The 22,399-nt window shown below is 41.4% G+C and overlaps 1 protein-coding gene across 2 annotated transcripts in view; it reads right to left on the bottom strand.

The window, feature by feature from the left end:
- The window catches only part of LOC124619264 (protein Njmu-R1-like), a 103,502-nt gene that overhangs the window by 79,156 nt on the left and 1,947 nt on the right, over positions 1–22,399 (bottom strand). The gene's annotated exons all lie outside the window — the stretch shown is intronic.

Genomic DNA, 22,399 nt, shown 5'->3' with positions numbered 1-22,399 from the left:
TGAATGAAAATTAGTATTTATAGTCCACAATCAGCAAGCAATTGTTTCAGTTAAGTAACTAAGATAATTCTTTTGTATCACAAGAATCAAAGTATCTCTAATAACATAGCTAATTAAGTGTTAGTAGCAGCAAACTACTAAACTTTTGAGGTAATGAATAATGAGCCAACTAAAATACTATGATAGTTGATGGACAGGGCTTGAGCTTGTAATTCTGAGTTATTCATGCAACAACTTGATGGTTTAGACCCGCAGCAATAGAATCGACTACACGCGCCAAGGGTAGCAGCCGTTTCTGTTTCTATGTGGTATTTCATTTAGTCTTTGATCTCACAGGCTTCCATGAAGAAGTGAATGGTATCTGTGTGACTTCCTATGTGGACTAGTATTGATTAACTTATTCTATTGTTTTTCAGGTATTCGTATTGTGAGAGTATTAATTAAGTCTGAATTTCATGAGTCTTGCATATAGTATTTGAAAAGTCTGCGAAGTGCAGCCATGGGGTTGAGTTCATGGGCCATCAGCAGAATTATACAAGTGAGGCTGACCTTAGGCACATTCATGAGAAAGCTCCTCATATTAATGTCAAGATCGTGTCACTCTTTGAGCAGGATAATATGGCCTGTATGAAGTGCTCTGTGGAATGTGTTAACGCAGAGCTCAGAAAATTGCTCAGCGGGGGATGAACATTAAACATGGATGTGACTGATGCATCATCTCTCATTCAGTTGCATAACACACAGAATGCTTTACATCAGAATTCTTCTGGTATGAGGCTAGATGCTTTGCTAATTGCTAGAAGCATTCAGTCTGAAAAATCCCACTCATATCCAATGTGTTCACTAAACCTGCTTTGGAGTAAATCCATTTGAAAGACAGAGCTACATTATAAATATAGTTATAGCTGTGTGTATGGTCGACTGACAGAATGATAGCGAAAATCTTTATTTGCAATCGACATTTTTATTTTTCTCAGTTTGGTTCTCTATACAAAGGAACTGTGTTTCAATGCAGATCTGTGCCAAGACTTGGGCTGGTTCGGCAGTGGTTACCACTGGATATTGTGAGCAATGCTTGCCTTGTTCTCATGCACAGGCTGATGATGTGATGCTTAGATGGACATCGCTGATAAAGATACACTTCCAACATACCCTCTACCAATAATCAAAGGGGAGCGAATGGTCAAGTGGGAGCTGCAGAGCAGGCTGATGACAGTAAGCCAGAAGCAACTTGGCACTCTCTTAGCAGCCAAGTTTCAACCTGATCAGAAGTGCCTCTCTCTCCCTCCCTCCATCAAGCAGTATGCCCCTCAGTCTGTTAGTGTCCTCTGAGTCACCACTTGTATCCCTTAGAGGTAGACTTCTGGAATAAACCTGGCACAACAGTCAGTTTTTGAAATTCAATCCATTGTTGTATTTTATCATTCCCTCAAATTTATCCACTCCAGGGTGCCCAAATCTGGCAGGTGCCTTGCTCTCATCAAGTCTTGAACAGTTGAAAAAGCTACTAGAACAAAATGGCCCTGGTAGGAATTGTTACAGTTTGTAAGGAGGCGAGGATGCTACACCTGGAGGTATGAAGCATTTTAATTTTTGGAAGACAAATGGCAATTTTTAAGCATACATAAAAAAAATAGAGATATGACCCAATAAAAAACCTTTGTATTACCGACTGTTAAATCATTGTCTCGAAAAAAGAAGAAACACTTTACTATACTCTATTTTTTCCTTTGGCAGAGAACTAGGATGGGAAGGGGAGGGGGAGGCACCCTCCCCCCCTCCTTAGCCCCCAGGCATGTGTGCTCTTGCACTGTACCCAGTAATAAACAAACAAACATATAGGTATTAGATCTATGTGTGCAGACAATGCATGCATCACCAACAGGTGTTAGTTTAAAATATACAACTGCAAAGGAGATTAAAAAATTCATCACATCAATAAGAAGTACTGGTTAACTGGATAGAGATAATGAGTCACTAAAAAAGTTTTCTATGGCCAGCATGTAGCCATATAAATATTATTTTTTTATATCTTTTTAAGTTGTATATGACTGTTCCATACTTTTTCTACTGACACATTCCAAATCAGAATGTTTACTGTGAATTTCATCTATGAAACAAGGAACTAACCAACTATTATGCTAGATGTGATGGTGTTTCTAGTACAATTTTAAACTGTGTGTTGATTTGCTAGGATTATCCTTAAGCCGTTTTTGTAATCTATCAGTGACTGAAAATATTCCCAGAGATACACAAATAAGACAGACAGACAGACAAATAAGCTGTAGTACCACCCATCGACAAAGGTGGAGATAAACAAATCACTTCTAATTGTAAAATGTAGACATATTTCACTTCTTCCTATCCTTTCAAAAGCGTTTTCTTTCTTTATTTCTTTTTTATAAAAATACTGACTCATGTAACTGACCAGAATTCAGAATTTGTTAATTGACTCTCACTCTGACATTCATAAAAGATTCTCCCCAGAAAAGTATTAACAGACCATAAAAATGAAAAGAAAAGAAAAATTATTCTGCGACTGTCAAAGCCTTTGAGGTTCTCTGTAACAGGCTGTCTCTCAGGCATGAAACTAATCTCAGAATTGAGAAACATAACATGCAAAAGGCCACAAGGACTGGTATTTGGCTCACTCTTATTTCTATCCTACATAAATGATCATCCAATGACTTTACATGGCAACACAAAAACTGTAATGTTAGCTGATGACAAGAATACTGATCAAGGGTCCAAACCATAACATATATGCCAAATTGTGACAAACTGAGAATCTTATAATTGCAGATATTAATATCTGTTGTCCTATGCTTCTCAAAGAGTGATCTAAAAATATACACAGTCCAGTCACATTCATGTGACCACCACCTATGTTAGATGTCAACATGGAGTAACCGCTCATGGACAAGAAAAGGCAGCACTAGTTATTGAGAATATATCAAGCATATCGGGGGGGATGTGGAAAATAGTGCAGTTGTTGTTGTAATGCGAAAATAGAGCGATTTGTCTGACTTCCAAATGGGCATGATCACTGGCATTCAGCCCAAGAGTGGAGGTATTTCCAAAATGGCTAGGTTTATAAACTGTTTGCATGGCGCCATGGTTAAAGCATCCAAAACTAGTGCCAAGGCAACTGGTGCAGCATGACCCATAGAAGACATGAGTGAGCAGTAGCTGCAGAGATGTGTGTGGATGAATAAATATGCAACTGGCTGCTTAGATGAACCAAGGGGCTACCATCAGTGTCTCCTCAATGACCATGCAGTGAACATTGCTGTGTATGGGTCTCTGGAGCAGGCACTTCATTCATCGATCCATGCTGACTGCTGTTTGTCAGTTGGTTTTGGTTCCATTATGCTTTAGGGTGCAAAAACAACTGGGGTCACATGCACTCAAGTCAAAACTATAGAACACGAAGACAGAGAGGAGTTGAAAAACGACTATATATCAGTCCCAACTGACATAATAGAAGACAGTTAAAAACAGGCACGTGGAAAAAGGGCTAAAAAAGACACCATACAGAAACAGAGGTCCAAAACTAAAAATTAAATGGTCATTGCCATATTGTTTTGGCACATAAAAAGTAAAACCTGGTCAACAGCCCGCACATCATTTGCTAAAATGGCCCATAACTCAGACGGCAAACCCAAATGGAAATGTAAAAGGTTAAAAAATGGACATTCCATCAGGAAGTGGCAGACAGTTGAAACTTGGGTGAAATATGTACAAAGCAGCGGGGTAGCGCCACTTATCAAATGACAATGGCTAAAAAGGCAATGCCCAATACGCAGCTGAGTTAAAATAACCTCTCCCGGAGGGAGGGCTGAGAGGAGGTCGTCCAAGCTGCTGGGAGAGGCTTAATCAGCCGGAGCTTATTCCCGGGAAGGGAGGATCATTGGCGATGCCAAAGGGGCACCACCTCCTGACAAGATGGCAACACAAAGATCATCGGACGGAACATAGGTACTCGCGGGCTGAGGTATGAGAATTGCAGCTTTAGCAGCAGCATCAGTAGCCTTGTTGCCTCGCAGACCGACATGACCAGGAACTCTCAGAAACATCACACTGGCTCCACCAAGAGTGAGCAAGTGATAGTTTTCCTGGACCCGCTGCACTAAGGGATGGGCGGGCGGAGTACAGCACATATAGACTTTGAAGGGCGCTGAGTGAGTCTGTGCGGAGGACACAATTGAAAAGGCTGTGTTGCCAGATGTACTGTGTAGCCTGATACAAGACGAAGAGCCGGTTGTAAATACTGAGGAGTGGGCTGGAAGCTGATAATGAAAGACACGGTTGCTAATGAGAAAAGCACATCTAACCTCACAGTCAGTCCGAGAGCCATCAATGTATACAAAGATACTGTCATGAAGTTCCATGCGAAGGTCGTGAAACTGAAGCCGATAGACTAAGGCTGGAGTAGTGTCCTTAGGAAGCAAATGAAGGTCAAGCAAAGGTGGGGAGAGGTTCACACCCACCGGGGAAGGTGCAGGTAGTGTGAAGTTAAGCGACTGTAGCAAGTGCCGAAAGCATACTCCAGGAGGTAACAGAGAAGAAGGATGAGACCCATACTGATGATCAAAGGAATCATTACAGAAGAAGGCATAGGATGGGTGGCCACGCATGGCGCACAAACGGCATGCATACCTGCCAATGAGAAAGTCACAGTGGTAGGACAGTGGTAGTTCAGCAGCTTCAGCAAACAGACTCTCAACCGGGCTGGTGTAAAAGGCGCCCATCGCCAAACGGATGCCACGATGGTGGACAGTGTTGAGATGGCATAAGAGCAACGGGTGTGCAGACACATAAACAAAACACACATAGTCAAGTTTAGAACAGACAAGGGACTGGAACAAATGGAAGAGAGTGGTTCGATCGGCACCCCAGGAAGTACCATTGAGGGCATGTAGGACATTCAGGAACCACGTACAGCGGGCAACCAGGTAAGACACACTGGACGACTAAGAGAGTTTCCTATCAAGCATGAGCCCCAGGAATTTCGTAATTTCAATGAACAGAAGGGCAACATGCTCAAGATGTAAAGATGGTGGGAGGAATCACTTGCGTCGCCAGAAATTCATACAGATGGTTTTGTCAGTGGAAAAGCGAAAGCCATTGTCGATGTTCCAGGAGTAAAGACAACCATGACATTGCTGAAGATGCTGCTCAGTGAGACAGGTCTGTCGAGAAGTGCAATAAATGGCAAAATCATCTACAAAAAGGGAGCCAGAGATTCCCGGTGAGAGACAGGCCATGATAGAAAAATGGTTCAAATGGCTCTGAGCACTAGGGGACTTAACAACTGAGGTCCTCAGTCCCCTAGAACATAGAACTACCTAAACCTAACAAACCTAAGGACATCACACACATCCATGCCCGAGGCAGGATTCGAACCTGCAACCATAGCAGTCGCAGCGGTTCCAGACTGAAGTGCCTAGAACCGCTCGGCCACAACGGCCAGCCAGGCCATGATAGGGTTAATGGTGATAGCAACGAGGACGATACTCAGGATGGAGCCCCGAGGCAAGTCAGAACCCACACGCACTCTAAAAACTTGATCTTTTAAAAATGCCTGAAGGAAACAGGGCACGTAGCCATGCAAGCCACATGTGTAAAGAGTACGGAGGATACCAGTTCTCCAGCAGGTGTCGTAGGCCTTCGTCAAATCGAAAAACACGGCCACAATCTAGGATTTCCACAGAAAATCATTCATGACGTGCGTGGACAAAGTAATGAGATGGTCAACTGCAGAACGCTGCACTCAAAATCCACACTGTGCATCTGTCAGTAAATTGTGAGACTTGAGCCACCATACCATTTGGGCATGAATCATACGTTCCATCACCTTGCAAACACAGCTGGTAAGGGAGATGGGGTGGTAGCTCGAAGGAAGGTTTCCGTCCTTACCGGTCTTAGTTATGGGTATGATGGTGGTTTCACACCAATGTTGGGGAAAGCGCCCTCTGCCCAGATGTGGTTGTACATACTAAGCAGAAAGTGCTTGCCCACAAGAGGAAGGTGCTGCAACATCTGAATGTGGATGGCATCCCACCCTGGAGCGGGGATCAGGATGAACTGAGAGAACGATTGAGATCCCTCATAGTAAAGGCGGCATTGTAACACTCATAATTCAGAGAAGAGAAGATTATCACCCGAGCCTCCTCCATTCGTTTCCAATAGAGGAAGACAGGGTGATTGTGGGAAGAGATTGAAACTTACACAAAATGGTGGCCCAAGTTGTTAGAGATAGAAATAGGGTCCACGATAACATCAGCTGCTATTGTGAGGCTGGAAATGGGGGAATGGATTTTGGTCCCAGAGAGCCGTCGGAGGTTGGCTTACAAGACAGAGGAATGGATGGGACTGTTAAAATGACTAGTGAATGAAATCCAGCTAGCTCGTTTGCTATCCCGAAGAATGCGACGACACTTTGTACGCATCTGTTTATAACGAATGCGGTTTGCCACCATAGGATGATGGTTAAAAATGCGAAGAACACGTTTCCGTGCACGAATTGAATCATGGCATGTTTCAGTCCACCAAGGCATGGGGACACAACATGGTTAAGAGGAAGTGTGAGGAATGGAACATCTGTGGTAGTAAGGATAACTTTGGTGAGACAGTCCACCTGCTCATCACAACTGGGGAAATCTTGTTCTTCGAAGGTCGCCAGGGAGGAGTAAAGCTGCCAGTCAGCCTTAGTAAGCTGTCATTTGGGAGTGCATGGGGTAGGAGTCAGCAAATGGAGAGCACACGTGAAGTGTTTGCTCAGGTAGGTGTCTGAAAGAATGGACCACTCAAGACAATGGGCAAGCTGGGCAGTGCAAAGGGTAGGTCCAAATGGGAATAGGCAAAAGGATAGGTCCAAATGGGAATAGGTGTGTGAGGAGTTGGAAAGGAATGTGGGTGCTCCAGTGTTAAGGCAGAAGAGGCTAAGTTGGTTAAGACGGTCAGCCAAGAGGGCAAACCTCTGACAGTTCCTGGGAGAACCCCAATGGGGATGATGCACATTAAAGTCACTGAGTAGCGAAAATGCGGGAGGCAGCTGCCCAATAAGCTGAAGGAAGTCTGCCCTGGTGACATCAAATGATGGAGGGACATAAATGGTACAGAGGGAAAAAGTCAGACGGGGAAGGAAAAGGCGAACTGCAACAGCTTGAAGACGGGTACTCAGGGAGATGGGTTCACTATGGATGTCATCCCATATGAGCAGCATGACGCTCCCATGAGATGGAATGCTGACCTCAGGGGGAAGGTCAAAACGAACCGGTAAGTAATGTGAAAACTCAAACCGGTCATGAGGGCGCAATTTTGTTTCCCTGAAGGCAGAGTACAAGGGGATCCTGCAATGCTAAAAGCAGCTGTAAATCCTCTTTGTGGGACCGAACACCACAAACGTTCCATTGGAGGACAGTCTTGAGGAGGAAGAGATGTTGGGCGGCCGCCAGGTGACAGCCAGTGTAGAATCGCTACTACAGGGCACAGAAGCAGGAGGATCCTGCTCCACGGGTTCCACAGAAGCATCGGCATGCTTGTGTGGTCAGTCTGTGGAGTCCAATGCTGAAAGACGGTTGGTGGTGTGCACTGGCAATAATGAGGCCAGCCAGCCTAGGGTACCAAGTGGTGACACCATCGAAGAGGACTTTCGAGTTGGCAAAGGAGAAGACCGTTTGCCTTTGGTGGACTTCTTCAAGCCCTTCCAGTTAGAGGAAGACACGGCTGTTGTTTAGCTGGAGAGATGGAGGAAGTCTTCATGGGAGCACTCCTCCTGTACTTTCTGGCCTAACAGCTGTGCAGCTGGGGACTTCGCCCCTTGACGTGAGAGTTGACAGCTTGTTGCACAGCTAGACGGGGGGATGGTGATGCTACCTTGACATTGGGCGATTTCACAACCTCAGATCTGAATTGGAGGTCACATGTCTCTGTGGCCATGTCCTTCATGGAGCAAGGGGTACCAAGAACAGAACTATAGGTACCAGAGGGGGAAGGCAGGATAGGTACCAGAGGGGGAACGCAGGATTTGCGACTAGCCAGTAACTTGCGAGGGACTGTGCAAGGCACCTTTTCCTTTACACGGATCTCTTGAGCAGCCCGCTTGTCAAGATACATAGGACAATCCCAAGAGGTGACATCATGGCCGCCATTGCAATTGATACAGCAGGGAGAAGGAGGTGGAAAATCGTCCTCATGTGCATCCCTACCACAGGTGACACATTTGGCTGGGCGTCGACAAGACGTTATAGTGTGGTTGAAACATCAGGTTCGGAGTGTACGGCCGGACTGTGATAATTTCATAGCCTTCTTTGATCTCGGACGGAAACACCACTTCACCAAAGGTGAGAAAGAGAGTGCAGGTGGGCACTAAGGAGGAATCAACCTTTCTCATTACACGATGGATGGCAATGACACCCTGATCAGAGAGGTAAGATTGGATTTTGGCATCGGTTAGACCGTTGAGCAGCCTGATGTAAATTACAGAACGGGAAGAATTCAAAGTTCTATGGGCCTCAACAAGAACAGGGTAACCACCGAGAAGCGAGGCAGCAAGCAGTTGTTGTGCCTGAGCATCAGAAGTGGTCTCCAAAAGCAAAGTGTCATTCCGTAAACGAGAGAAGGATTTTACAGGGCCAGCAATTGCATCAGCGGAAGGGAAAAAATGCAGCACAAGCTGGGGCCCCTGTGGTAGCCAAGCACGAGCCCACCAAAGAGTGGTGAGCCACCTGGGAAAGCTGTTTGTCAGTGACGAAGACTGGAATGTGCATGCCAGTACTGCAATTTGACATCCACAGAGTGGCCTTTCCAGATGAATCACGTTTTATGTGCCACTGAACAGACGGGCTTGGATTATAAGAAGGGGCCAGGCCAGAGGAAAGGGCAGTATGGTTGGGAAAAGTTTTAATGGTATTTCCTGGGTGATCTCATCATTCTGGAAGGCACGATGGAGTATGCATCTATCCTTAAGGACTGTGTCCTCCATTACATGCAGTTTGTTTCTCCTCGGCATGATGCATCTACCAGCAGGGCAATGCATGCACCATACTTGTGGGGTCTGAAGAGCACCAGCATGAGTTTACTGCAGCCCCTGTTGATCAACCTTCTCAGATTTAAATCCAATCATGAATTTGTGGGACCACCTGGATCAGGCCGTTCACACAATGGATCCTGAACTGAGAAACATAATGGAGCTGGTGATGGCACTGGAATCGGCATGGCATCATATCCCTGTTGATACCTTCTGGAACCTCATTCAACCTCTTGCTACACATCTCGCAGAGGTCTCCACTGCAAAAGGTGGGTTATTCAGCCTTTGGACAGGTGATCGTATTAATGCCACTGGACAATGTACATGGTATGCGATTTGCCATAGAACGTAACATTCTGCCACTGCTTTCATATCTCAGATGTGATAATCTTGGCAAGTATTATGATGTTTTAAGTATGTAAGTAGCCACGAGTCAATTCACTTTAAAAGTCAAGTATTACACTGTGTTTACTGCAACAGAAAAACCATGCATGGAGGGATGAAAACTGTCCAGAATACCTCAAACAGTACTGAGTTAACAAAATGGCAGCTACCCACAGTATTTTGTTTAATAAAGTGGAGAAACGTACAAGATGTGGATCTTATGCAGCAGTGGCAGGAGACCATAATAGGGATCTGGATCAGCCACATGATTTCCCACCATCACAAAATAAGCAGCATAGATTCACAACAGTAATCAAAACTTCTTGGCCTATATCTACATTCAGTCACTCATTGTGAGAATAAATGTACCTGCAATTCACAATAGGAATCAGAAGCTCCATTAGCTGATAAAAGGATGTCAATGAGGATTAAGATAGTGCAGTGGAATACATGAGAAAGTTTCACAAAGTAATTATGTCTGAAAAAATTTCAGTAGTACCACTTTTTGAGACCTGGTTTGAATGTGAAATAAATCAATTTTTAAAGGATTTTGTGCAGTTAGGGATGATAGATCTGATAGAAGAGGTGCTGCTGCAGTGTTAACATGAAAAACAGTTGAACAGTTGGCCTTAACAAAAATAAAAAAAATAAAAAATAAAAATGTTGGGCCATTGTAAGCAGTGACATATCAACTAGTAGCCATAGAAGTAATTACATTTACAGGCAATTTTATTATTGTTTCTGTTTACTAGCCACCACCAGTATTAATGACGTACTATTAACACATCAACTTATCAACAGTTACTGTTTCCATTTATCATCTGTGGAGATTTCAAACATATCACACAACTTAGGGTTCTGTAACAGATGACGCAGGTGGGACGATACTGATGGCACTCATGGATACTTACAACCTGGTGGTACTGCATGATGGAAGTGCAAGCATAATCACCAGTATGCATAAAAGACAAAAACTAATGATATCACAATGTGTTTGACTGATTTCATGCAAATAACTAACTGGTCAGTTAAACAGCGTTCACTGGGCTTAGGCGATCTTGGGGCAGAAATTACAGTAGATATGCCCACAGAATCCACTAATGTTGAATACCCAAGCAGCAAATGGAGGATATGGCATGCAGACTAAACACTGTGTACTGGTGTTATCCAGGAGAAAATAAGGTATTCAGATATATAATAAAAACTCAATAAGCATTAATTTAAAACAATAATTTGTGGAGCTGCAGTCCAGGAAAATGAAATCATCTGGTTATTATTAACCTCCTCCATACAATGAAATTTTTAATACTCACAAGCTGTAGCTAAGAGAAAAAAATACATTTAATCTGTTATATGAATATATATATAAAGCTGAGTGTATGGCCAGGACCTACTCTCACATATGCCTGGATTGAGTTAAAACAAATCTGGCACAGAAACAGTAGGCTTCACAGGTACAAGCACTATAGGATTCATAATCTCCTCGCATAAATAGGAGCGAGGCACAGGAAAATACTCATTTTTCCAGCCCCTGGCATACTGGCTGCTCTGTACAACAGGTATGTTGTGTGGGAACAGTACCAGCCTGCCCAATCAATCTGCTTTGCAGGACAACCTACTCATCAGCAGGGACTGATGACCTCAGCAGTTTGGTCCCATTAAGACCTTACCACAAATTTCCAAAAAACTTATCAGGCGCAAGAAAATGGTTTTCTGGGCCCCGACATATAGGCTGCTCAGAATGACAGGGGCGTTGTGATGGAATAGTATCAGCCTGTTTTACTGACCTGCTTTGCATGGTGGCTTATACGTCAGAGGCAACTAAATGATTTGCAAGCCCCTGATGTGTAGTCTGCCCTGCATGACAGGTGTGCTGTGGGATTAGTATTGATTAGTCAGTTAATTACTTCTAGGGATCATTTTGCACAACACATTGTAATGATGCGGAATGAATCATTTTATGTTCACATTGTAATTTAATTTGTATATCGATCTTAAAATTTATAATTTTTTTCCAGAAATAAAAAAGATATACAGATGTTATGCGTTAGTAAGTCCTTCCCACCACCTTCTACACATTACATCAATAGAAGTTCTTCTACAGAATGGAGGAGCTGTCAAGGAGAAACTTTCTCAGACTGTTCTCAAATTTTACTTTGCCATCTTTCAGGCATTTTATGTCACTGGGTAAGTGACAAAAATTTCTGATGCAGCATTATGCGCACTTTTTTGTGCTAAAAACACACTTAAGTATGAAGTAATAAATGTCACTTTTCCATCTGGTATTGTTATTATGTACATCATTGTTCCTTTTGAAATGTAGTGGATTATTTACAACAAACTTCATAAGGGAATAAATATAGTGTGAAGCAGAAGTCAGAATGCCCAACTCCTTAAACAAATGTCTACAAGATGATTGAGGGTGAGCACCACATATTATTCTTAAAGCACATATTTGTGCAATGAAGACTCTCTATCTTAAAGATGAGTTACCCCAGAACATTCTTCCATATGACATTACAGAATGAAAATATGCAAAATATCTCAACTTACTGATTTGTGTCTCCCCATGATTTGCATTGATTCTAAGTGCAAATATGGCTGAATGAATTGTTTCTGGAGTTACAAAATGTGATTTTTCCAATTTAAATTCTCACTGTTATGGACACCTAAGAATTTTGAAGTTTCCAACCTATTTATCATTTCCTCACCATGTGTTACACTTATCACTGGTGTAGTACTCCTGTATATGCAGAACTGAATATGTTATATCTTTTGAAAATTGAGAGCGAGAGCATTCACAAAAAAAACAGCCAATGATACTTTTAAGAGCTTTGTTTACCATTTCTTCTGTTTCTATATGTATGCTTAGATCGATTACATCTGCAAAAAGAACCAATTCTAATATACATATTAGATGGAAGATGGTTTACATAATTGTATGAGGGAAAATAGGACATAAGACTGAACCTTGTGGAACAGCATATGTGATTTTTCCACAGTCAGAATTATCTTCCCAGACTATTTTTTCTTCCTTTTTGGTGTTCATGGTATTTGTTTGGGGCAGATATCCCATGACACTTGTTCAAGGTTATCGTTGATCCATTAACTCAGTTTTTTTTATATATATTTTTTTTTATTACAGAGGGCAGCAATCCCTCTGAATGAACATGCTGAGCTAACGTGCCGACTAATGGTTGAATTACTAAGAACAACTTTCTGCATTCTTTTGGTTAAATGTGACATTATCCATTGGTTGCATATACCATCAATCCCATAAAACTTCAATATCTCTATGAGGACAATGTCATTCACACAGACAAATGCTGTAGATAGTAACAACATACCAACGGGTGTTATTTCATTATTTAAGGCTTGTAAAACCTGGTGAATGAACATGTAAATGGCATTCTCAGTTGAGAAACCCTTCTGAGAACAAAACTGATTTGCTGAGAATACTGCTGTTGCTAAGGTGAGATACTATTCTAGAATACATTGTCTCAAAAATTTAGAAAAATTATGTCAGTCTGCAATTGTATTCCAGAGACTACAAGTGCTGATGTGCATAGCTGGAGACAGGCTGAGATGGTAGGGAAGGTGAATGACAAATTTGGGAAAGTGTGGTTCACCTGTACAGGAGACTGCTTATAGGAGACTTGTACTATCTATTCTTGCACACTGCTTGAGCATTTGGGATCCGTACTGCATAGGATTAAAGAAAGACATCAAAGCAATCCAGAGGCAGGCTACTAGGTTTGTTCCAGTAGGTTCGAACAACATGCAAGTATCATGATTATGCTTTGAGGAATCAAATGGGAATCACTAGAGAGAAAGTGATTTTCTTTTTGAGGAATTCTGTTGACAAAATTTAATTGAAGTTGACTGCAGAATGATTCTACTGCCACCAACACACATTTCGTGTATGGACAACGAAGATAAGATACGAGAAATTAGGGCTCATACAAAGGCCTACAAACAGTGACTTTTCCATCACTATTTGCAAGTTGAACAGGAAGGAAAAAGATTAGTAGTGGTACCGGGTAACCCTCCGCCACGCACTGTATGGTGGGGGAGTATGTATGTATGTATGTATGTAGATGTCAATAGAGGTGGTTACATACAGATTGATGGAGGAGGACATGTAAGAGAGAGGGGAGGAGAGGGAAATGTATGAGGCAGGTGGAAGGTGTAGAGGGGTGGTGGGCAGGTGATAAAGGAAGAGGAGGAGGCAGAGATGGAAAGAGAGGGGAGGAGATGGAAAGAGGAGGTGGAGGAGGATATGGTCAGAGGGAGGGGTGGGAGAGTAAGATGGACAGACAGAGGAAGGAAGAGGCAGACACAGAGAAGGGGAGGAGGAGATGTGGCAAATGCATATGTGGACAGCTGTGAGGAAAATCCAGTCAATACATAAACATAAAAATGTAGATTTTTAAAAAAAAATTATTTGAGAACAAACATTCAAGCAAGAAAAAAATAAAATAAAAGCTCTAAAAGAGAGGGGAAACTGGAAACAATTCTGTTCTTTGCAAAATAAATTGGTTAGTTCAACTTAGATATGAAGTGAAACAAAGTCACTCATGAACAATAAATAAGCCCAAGGTTGATTTCAACAGATAATGAACAATTCACGGACCGGACAAAACTTCAACAACGACCACTTACAATAAGGGGCTTGAAGTGGCAAAGTAAACGAAAAGAGATCACTCCCTTCTAATTCCTTTTTCATACAAGGAACTAAGGAAAGCACTCAGTAAGTGACAAATAACTCACTGAAGTAGATAGACCAAATTACCGCATGATGATAAAATCTTTCAGAAGCTGCACTTAACCTCACATTGAAAATCTTTACCAAAACTTCCAGAACTTCACTATCTTCACAAATTAGATTGCCTTATCAAACAACATATGCAATGGTGGCTTGAATCAAGAAAACTACTTCCAACTGCAAAGTCTGATTTTCGATAAAGCAAAGGAACAATGGGCGTATGTTAATGTTCACGTACCAGTACTAATGTTACTGCAAAATTTAGGAGATTGGAATTCCTTATGGAATACTATCTGGTCTTAAGAGAAAAGTATAGTTCAAAGAGAAGTAATTGGACCTTAGTTGCTTAGACTGTTATACAACGAGGAATAATTTTATGCTCATTACTTTTTCCTATATGTGTGTCCTCTAGAATGAAATATTTCACCGAAAGTAAAAAACAGGACTAGCAGGGGATGTTGAATGTGTACAGAGAAGGGCAGCAAGAATGGTCACAGGTTTGTTTGATCCATGGAAGCGTGCCACAGTGGTAATGAAGGAACTGAACTGGAAGACTCTCGAAGACAGACCTAAACTAACCCAAGAAATTCTATTAACAAATTTTCAAGAACCAGCTATAAATGATGACTTTACGAATATATTACAGTCACCTTCATACCGCTCACATTGGGACCATGAGAATAAGATCAGAATAATTACTGCCTGAACAGAAGCATTCAAATAATCATTCTTCCCACACTCCATACATCAATGGAATGGGAAGAAATCCTAATAAGTGGTACAAAGGGACATACCCTCTGCCATGGACTTCATGGTGGTTTGCAGAGTACAGATGTAGATGTTGCAATATCCAGTTGATATCTCACTAAATACAATAACATATCACACTCTGCAGGACCACTGAAAATATTGAAGGGATTCTTTACTCTCATGGTACACAAATATCACTAGAGAAGTCATCCATTGTCCCACTCACAAATCAACAATTTCCATCAAACTTCAATGAAATGTAGATTTTATATATTAACTGCAGTAAGATTCCAAGTTCATGTGTTGGGAGCCACATTAGATTTCTGGTTAAGCTGGGATACTTGTATCCACGGTGTCATTAGCTCGTGTAAACGATCTTTAAATATTAGTATATCAGTTCCTAGAGACTGGTAGCGAGCTTACCAATTGATTATTTGGTCCATAAAGAATACTCCTATAAAGCAACTGCTCTTATTAGATAATTTTCAGCACAAAAAAATCCATCTATGGCTAAGTGCAATGACTTTGGTTCCAACCAACTTACATTTATTTATTTACATTTTTTGCATGTAGGCCATCAAGCTGATGACTTCTGCAAACATCAGGCTGAGTAGATTAATACAGATAATACTTACATACAATAGTGGTACATACATTCATCTTAATATTCTAACTATATTACATGGTAAAACAGAGGGCAAGTAGATTAGACTCCACTGAGTGAATATAAACATTTATTTACTAAGAAGGCTTTTAACTCCATGTGGAGCAGCTTTTGTTCACCAGGTTTCAAAGCATGTGGCAGCTTGTTGAACAATTTCTGCCCATTTACATAAAGACTATTGTCAGTTACTTTTAATTTTGTCCTCTGCCTGAAGTAGTTACCCTTACTTCTAGTATCATAATTATATGTATCGCTGCACTTATTTACTTTGTTTTTAGTATTCAGAAAAAATATTATAAGTTTATACAAATACAAGGACTATACTGTTAAATATTTATGTTGGACAAAGGTTTCATGACAGGACTCTCTGGACTTAGTCCATGCATTAACCTAATGGCTCTTTTTTGCAATACTATTATCCTATTCAGGTGCAGGTCTGCTGCCTAGCCCACAGTTCAGTACCATAATTAAAAAATAGATATACTGTTCCATAGAACAAAACTTTTAGTGTTTGACTTGGGACTATTTTTGTCAACTGACTTACCACATACAAGCTACTGCTAATTTTCTGTGTTTGAAGGGTTCTCGGATGTCCAGCCAGATACAATCCTGATATTTCAGTGAATAACTGTTCCACCATCATCAGGTGGTGCTGATGCCATGGTCTGTCCACTCTCTACCACTAGTATTTATCCCTTGCGGATCCAGGTGTAATTCAATGCACCGACAGTGCACAGTGTGTCCAGTGGTGGGGGATGCGGAGGCTGCGGCAGGTGGTGGTGGTGAGGGGGCCCGCGGTCTCTCTTTGACCGCCATGGTGGAATGATCCCATGTCTGCTTATTTTGTTGATCCTTGACAGAGCTTAGTACTGGATTCCAGGAGTTAGTCACCAGCACCCCTGTCGACGAGGTTGTCCACTAAGCAAATTTCTATGGCCTCTTTGAAGATGCAGTGCCAGTAGTTATTTGTGGAGGACAGTACTTTTGTCTATCATAATTCGCTATATGTCCAGTGTTTATGCAATGTTCTGCTTGAGCATACTGGCTTGGTTTCAACATTGTCTTTCACCATTCCTAGTAAGGCACACGTCTTAACCAGGACATCAAGAAAAGGTAGTTGTGCATCTACCTTGATTTCCACAGTGAACTGTATGTTGTTATAGGTGTATTGGCCAAACAGTTCATATGGTGGAAGATTGATGGAAAGAACACCACACTACAAACACCTACGTCAACCACACCATTATGCACAAGGAGAACATAGCATAAACAGCGCACACACAGCTAAGTCTGACGAGACAGAAGTACTGGCGTCCACAAATAACTACTGGGACAGCATCTTCAAAGAAGCCATGGAAATTTACTTAACAGACGACTTCATCAATAGGGGCCCTTGTTACTAACTCTGTGAGGCCTGGAAACCAAAACTAAGCTCTATCAAGAAGCAACGGTGCAAGCAGACGCGAGACCCACCACCTACCACAGCCTCTGCTTCCCCCACCACCAGACACACCATGTGCTGTTGGTGCACTGAATTGCATCTACACTCATGAGGCATAAATACTAACAGCAGGCAGCAGACAGACCATTGCATCAGCACCATCTGATGATGGCAGAATGGTTATTCGCTGAAACATCATGGGCATTCGATGATCATATTTGGCTGGTCACATGAGAACCCTTCAAACAGGACACCAGGGGAAAGCCTCGGATAACATAGATGTAATGTAGTTTACCCAATCGAGATTTTTGTCCAGATGTACACCAGCAAATTTAATGTTATCTGTTTCTGCTGATGTAATACCTAAAATATTGTTTATTTCAGTCTCGTGATAACCAGTTGTTTTAAATGTTAGTAGCTTCCCCCATGAACCATGGACCTTGCCGTTGGTGGGGAGGCTTGGGTGCCTCAGCAGTACAGATAGCTGTACCATAGGTGCAACCATAATGGAGGCATATCTGTTGAGAGGCCAGACAAACGTTTGGTTCCTGAAGAGAGGCAGCAACCTTTTCAGTAGTTGCAGGGGCAAAAGTCTGGATAATTGACTGATCTGGCCTTGTAACACTAACCAAAACGGCCATTCTGTGCTGGTACTGCGAACGGCTGAAAGCAAGGGGAAACTACAGCCGAAATTTTTCCCGTGGGCATGCAGCTTTACTGTATGGTTAAACGATGATGGCGTCCTCTTGGGTAAAATATTCTGGAGGTAAAATAGTCCCCCCATTCGGATCTCCGGGCGGGGATTGCTCAGGAGGACATCGTTATCAAGAGAAAGAAAACTGGTGTTCTCTGGATTGGAGTGAGGAATGTCAGATCCCTTAATCGGGCAGGTAGGTTAGAAAATTTAAAAAGGGAGATTGATAGGTTAAAGTTAGATATAGTGGGAATTAGTGAAGTTGGTTGGAGGGAGGAACAAGACTATTTGTCAGGTGAATACAGGGTTATAAATACAAAATCAAATAGGGGTAATGCAGGCGTAGGTTTAATAATGAATAGGAAAATAGGAATGTGGGTAAGTTACTACAACTAGCATAGTGAATGCATTATTGTGGCCAAGACAGATGTGAAGCCCACGCCTGCCACAGTAGTACAAGTTTATATCCCAACTAGCTCTGCAGATGACGAAGCGATTGATGAAATGTATGTTGAGGCAAAAGAAATTAGTGAAGGGAGATGAAAATTTAATAGTTATGGGTGACTGGAATTCGGTAGTAGGAAAAGGAAGAGAAGGAAACGTAGTAGGTGAATATGGAATGGGGGTAAGAAATGAAAGAGGAAGCCGCCTGGTAGAATTTTGCACAGAGTACAACTTAATCATAGCTAACACTTGGTTCAAGAATCATAAAAGAAGGTTCCACGTGGAAGAGGCCTGGAGATACTAGAAGGTATCAGATAGATTATATAATGGTAAGGCAGAGATTTAGGAACCAGGTTTTAAATTGTAAGACATTTCCAGGGGCAGATGTGGACTCTAACCACAATCTATTGGTTATGAACTGTAGATTAAAACTGAAGAAACTGCAAAAAGGTGGGAATTTAAGGAGATGGGACCTGGCTAAAATGAAAGACCCAGAGGTTGTACAGAGTTTCAGGGAGAGCATAAGGGAACAATTGACAGGAATGGGGGAAAGAAATACAGTAGAAGAAGAATGGATAGCTTTGAGGGATGAAATAGTGAAGGCAGCAGAGGATCACATAGGTAAAAAGACGAGGGCTAGTACAGAGCCTTGGGTAACAGAGGAAATATTGAATTTAATTGATGAAAGGAGAAAATATAAAAATGCAGTAAATGAAGCAGGCAAAAAGGAATACAAGCATCTCAAAAATGAGATCGACAGGAAGTGCAAAATGGCTAAGCAGGGATGGTTAGAGGACAAATGTAAGGATGTAGAGGCTTATCTCACAAGGGGTAAGATAGGTACTGCCTACAGGAAAATTAAAGAGACTTTTGGAGAAAAGAGAACCACTTGTATGAATATCAAGAGCTCAGATGGAAACCCAGTTCTAAGCAAAGAAGGGAAAGCAGAAATGTAGAAGGAGTATATAGAGGGTCTATACAAGGGCGACGTACTTGGGGACAATATTATGGAAGTGGAAGAGGATGTAGATGAAGATGAAATGGGAGATATGATACTGCGTGAAGAGTTTGACAAAGCACTGAAAGACCTGAGCCGAAACAAGGGCCCATGAATAGACAACATTCCATTAGAACTACTGATAGCCTTGGGAGAGCCAGCCCTGACAAAATGCTACCATCTGGTGAACAAGATGTTTGAGACAGGCGAAATACCCTCAGACTTCAAGAAGAACATAATAATTCCAATCCCAAACAAAGCAGGTGTTGACAGATGTGAAAATTAGTGAACTATCAGTTTAATAAGCCACAGCTGCAAAATACTAACACAAATTCTTTACAGACGAATGGAAAAACTGGTAGAAGCTGACCTCGGGGAATATCAGTTTGGATTCCGTAGAAATGTTGGAACATGTGAGGCAATACTGACCCTACGTCTTATCTTAGAAAACAGATTAAGGAAAGGCAAACCTATGTTTGTAGCATTTGTAGACTTCGAGAAAGCTTTTGACAATGTTGACTGGAATACTCTCTTTCATATTCTGAAGGTGGCAGGGTTAAAATACAGGGAGCGAATGGCTATTTACAATTTGTACAGAAACCAGATGGCAGTTATAAGAGTCGAGGGGCATGAAAGGGAAGCTGTGGTTGGGAAGGGAGTGAGACAGGGTTGTAGCCTATCCCTGATGTTATTCAATCTATATATTGAGCAAGCAGTAAAGGAAACAAAAGAAAAATTCGGAGTAGGAATTAAAATCCATGGAGAAGAAATAAAAACTTTGAGGTTCGCCGATGACATTGTCATTCCGTCAGAGACAGCAAAGGGCCTGGAAGAACAGCTGAATGGAATGGACAGTGTCTTGAAAGGAGGATATAAGATGAACATCAACAAAAGCAAAATGAAGATAATGGAATTTAGTCAAATTAAATTGGGTGATGCTGAGGGTATTAGAGTAGGAAGTGCGACACAAAGTAGTAAATGATTTTTGCTATTTGGGGAGTGAAATAACTGATGATGGTCGAAGTAAAGAGGATATAAAATGGAGACTGGCAATGGCAAGGAAAGCGTTTCTGAAGAAGAGAAATTTGTTAACATCGAGTATAGATTTAAGTGTCAGGAATTCGTTGCTGAAAGTATTTGTATTGAGTGTGGCCATGTGTGGAAGTGAAACATGGACGATAAATAGTTTGGACAAGAATAGAATAGAAGCTTTCAAAATATGGTGCTACAGAAGAATGCTGAAGATCAGATGGGTAGATCACATAACTAATGAGGAGGTATTGAATAGAATTGGGGAGAAGAGAAATTTGTGGCAAACCTTGACTAGAAGAAGGGATCGGTTGGTAGGACATGTTCTGAGGCATCAAGGGATCACCAATTCAGTATTGGAGGGCAGAGTGGAGGGCAAAAATTGTAGAGAGAGACCAAGAGATGAATATACTAAGAAGATTCAAAAGGCTGTAGGTTGCAGTAGGTACTAAGAGATGTTGAAGCTAGCACAGGATAGAATAGCACGGAGAGCTGCATCAAACCAGTCTCTGTACTGAAGACTACTACAACAACAACAACAACAGCTTGTATTTACTGATGTTGGTGATGTAGAAAACGTGTGGTCGCTTCTGTCACACCCTTAGTTGCAGCTGAGTCTTTATCATAAAATAAGTGGGTGTCATCAGTGTAGGTTACTAGATGTGAGTTGAAGGGTTCTGTCATGGCATTGACATAAACTTAGATGAGAAAGGGGCCAAGGATCGATCCCTGTGGTGCCTCCTGGATTACTGTATCTCTAGAAGACTGGAAATCTATTACCTTATTATGTATTTTACATGAAAGTTTAGTACACTGTTTGCAATTTGTCAGGTATGTAGTAAGTAATTGCATAGATGAGCTCTTTATGTTGTAAGCCTTCAGTTTCTTAATGAGCAACCCATGGTTGGTTGAGTTGAAGGCTTTGGAAAGATCTAAGAATATGTTTGCTGTCTTCATATCTTGGTCTAGGTGGGTGTACACTTTATGGAGAAATTCAGCAACTGCAGTAGTTGTGCACCGATCTTTCCTAAAGCCATACAGTGTTTCTGTTAACAATTTGTTCTTTGTAAAATAAGCAGAGCACTGAGAAAGGATAACCATTTCAAAATCCTTTCTAAGGGTAGTGATCAATTATATTGGGCAGTAGTTTGAAACCTCTTTTGTAGTCCCCTTCTTATGCACTAGTTTAACAATGCTTATTTTTAGACTACTAGGATAAGTGCTTTCTCTAATACTAAAGTTTATGAGATACATTAGTGATTTAACTATTATGCATTTTTTAACTACTACACTCAGCATATCATCCCACCCAGCTGAGTATTTGTTCTTTAATGTGAGGATTATCTTACTGCTATCATTTTCTATAACCTCATCAAATTCCAAACTCACTGCTTGAAGGGTGTGATTCAGTATCTCTCAGTACATTTCTAATGGGTGTGTTTGATTTCCTGTTGGTGATATGAAATGTTTATTAAAAAGGTTACATAATGCTTTTGGTTCTCTTATAACATTAACACGCTGGGTAATGCATGCGGTTTTGTTGTCCCTAGTTGTGGAGGTTTTTTGATACTTATTATCAGTTTCCACGATGGCTTGCTTACATTTGTAGATTGAGAGATCTCATTACCACGGATTTGTTTTCTAAGAATTTTTTGGATTTGAGGTCTGTCAGTTATGCAAAACACCATTTTTCTAAATACCCAAACATGTTTTGGCACCACTGTGTCATCATCAGTGGGTTTTCGTTTTTAATTATTCTTTACATTTGGTGAACATGAGTCACACTGTGTTCTGGTGTAGTGAAAAGTGTTTTACTACATTATCTGTGGAAAATACTTGTTATAGCTACGTATGCATCACAACGTCTCAGCATGATGCGGAGAATGGAAGTGCTTGCCACACGAAAACATGACAAGCTATCTGTAATAATTAACACAAAAGTGGTCCAGAAAATTCATGCTCACCAAATGTGAAGAATAAATAAAAACGAAAACCCACTGATGATGGCACAGTGGTGCCGAAACATGTTTGGGTACTGAGAACAACGGTGTTTTGCATAACTGGCAGACCTCAAATCCAAAAAAACATTTAACTGCAAACATGGCCAATACAAGGAGCTGCAAATCAAAAAGATGGATATTGTTTTCTAAGGTTTGAATGTTTCGCTTTAAAGATTTTCTTAGCTGCGTTATATTTT

The sequence above is a fragment of the Schistocerca americana genome, chromosome 6, assembly GCF_021461395.2.
Source record: "Schistocerca americana isolate TAMUIC-IGC-003095 chromosome 6, iqSchAmer2.1, whole genome shotgun sequence".
Classification (NCBI taxonomy): Eukaryota; Metazoa; Arthropoda; class Insecta; order Orthoptera; family Acrididae; genus Schistocerca; species Schistocerca americana.
This window is presented reverse-complemented; position numbering and strand designations above follow the sequence as displayed.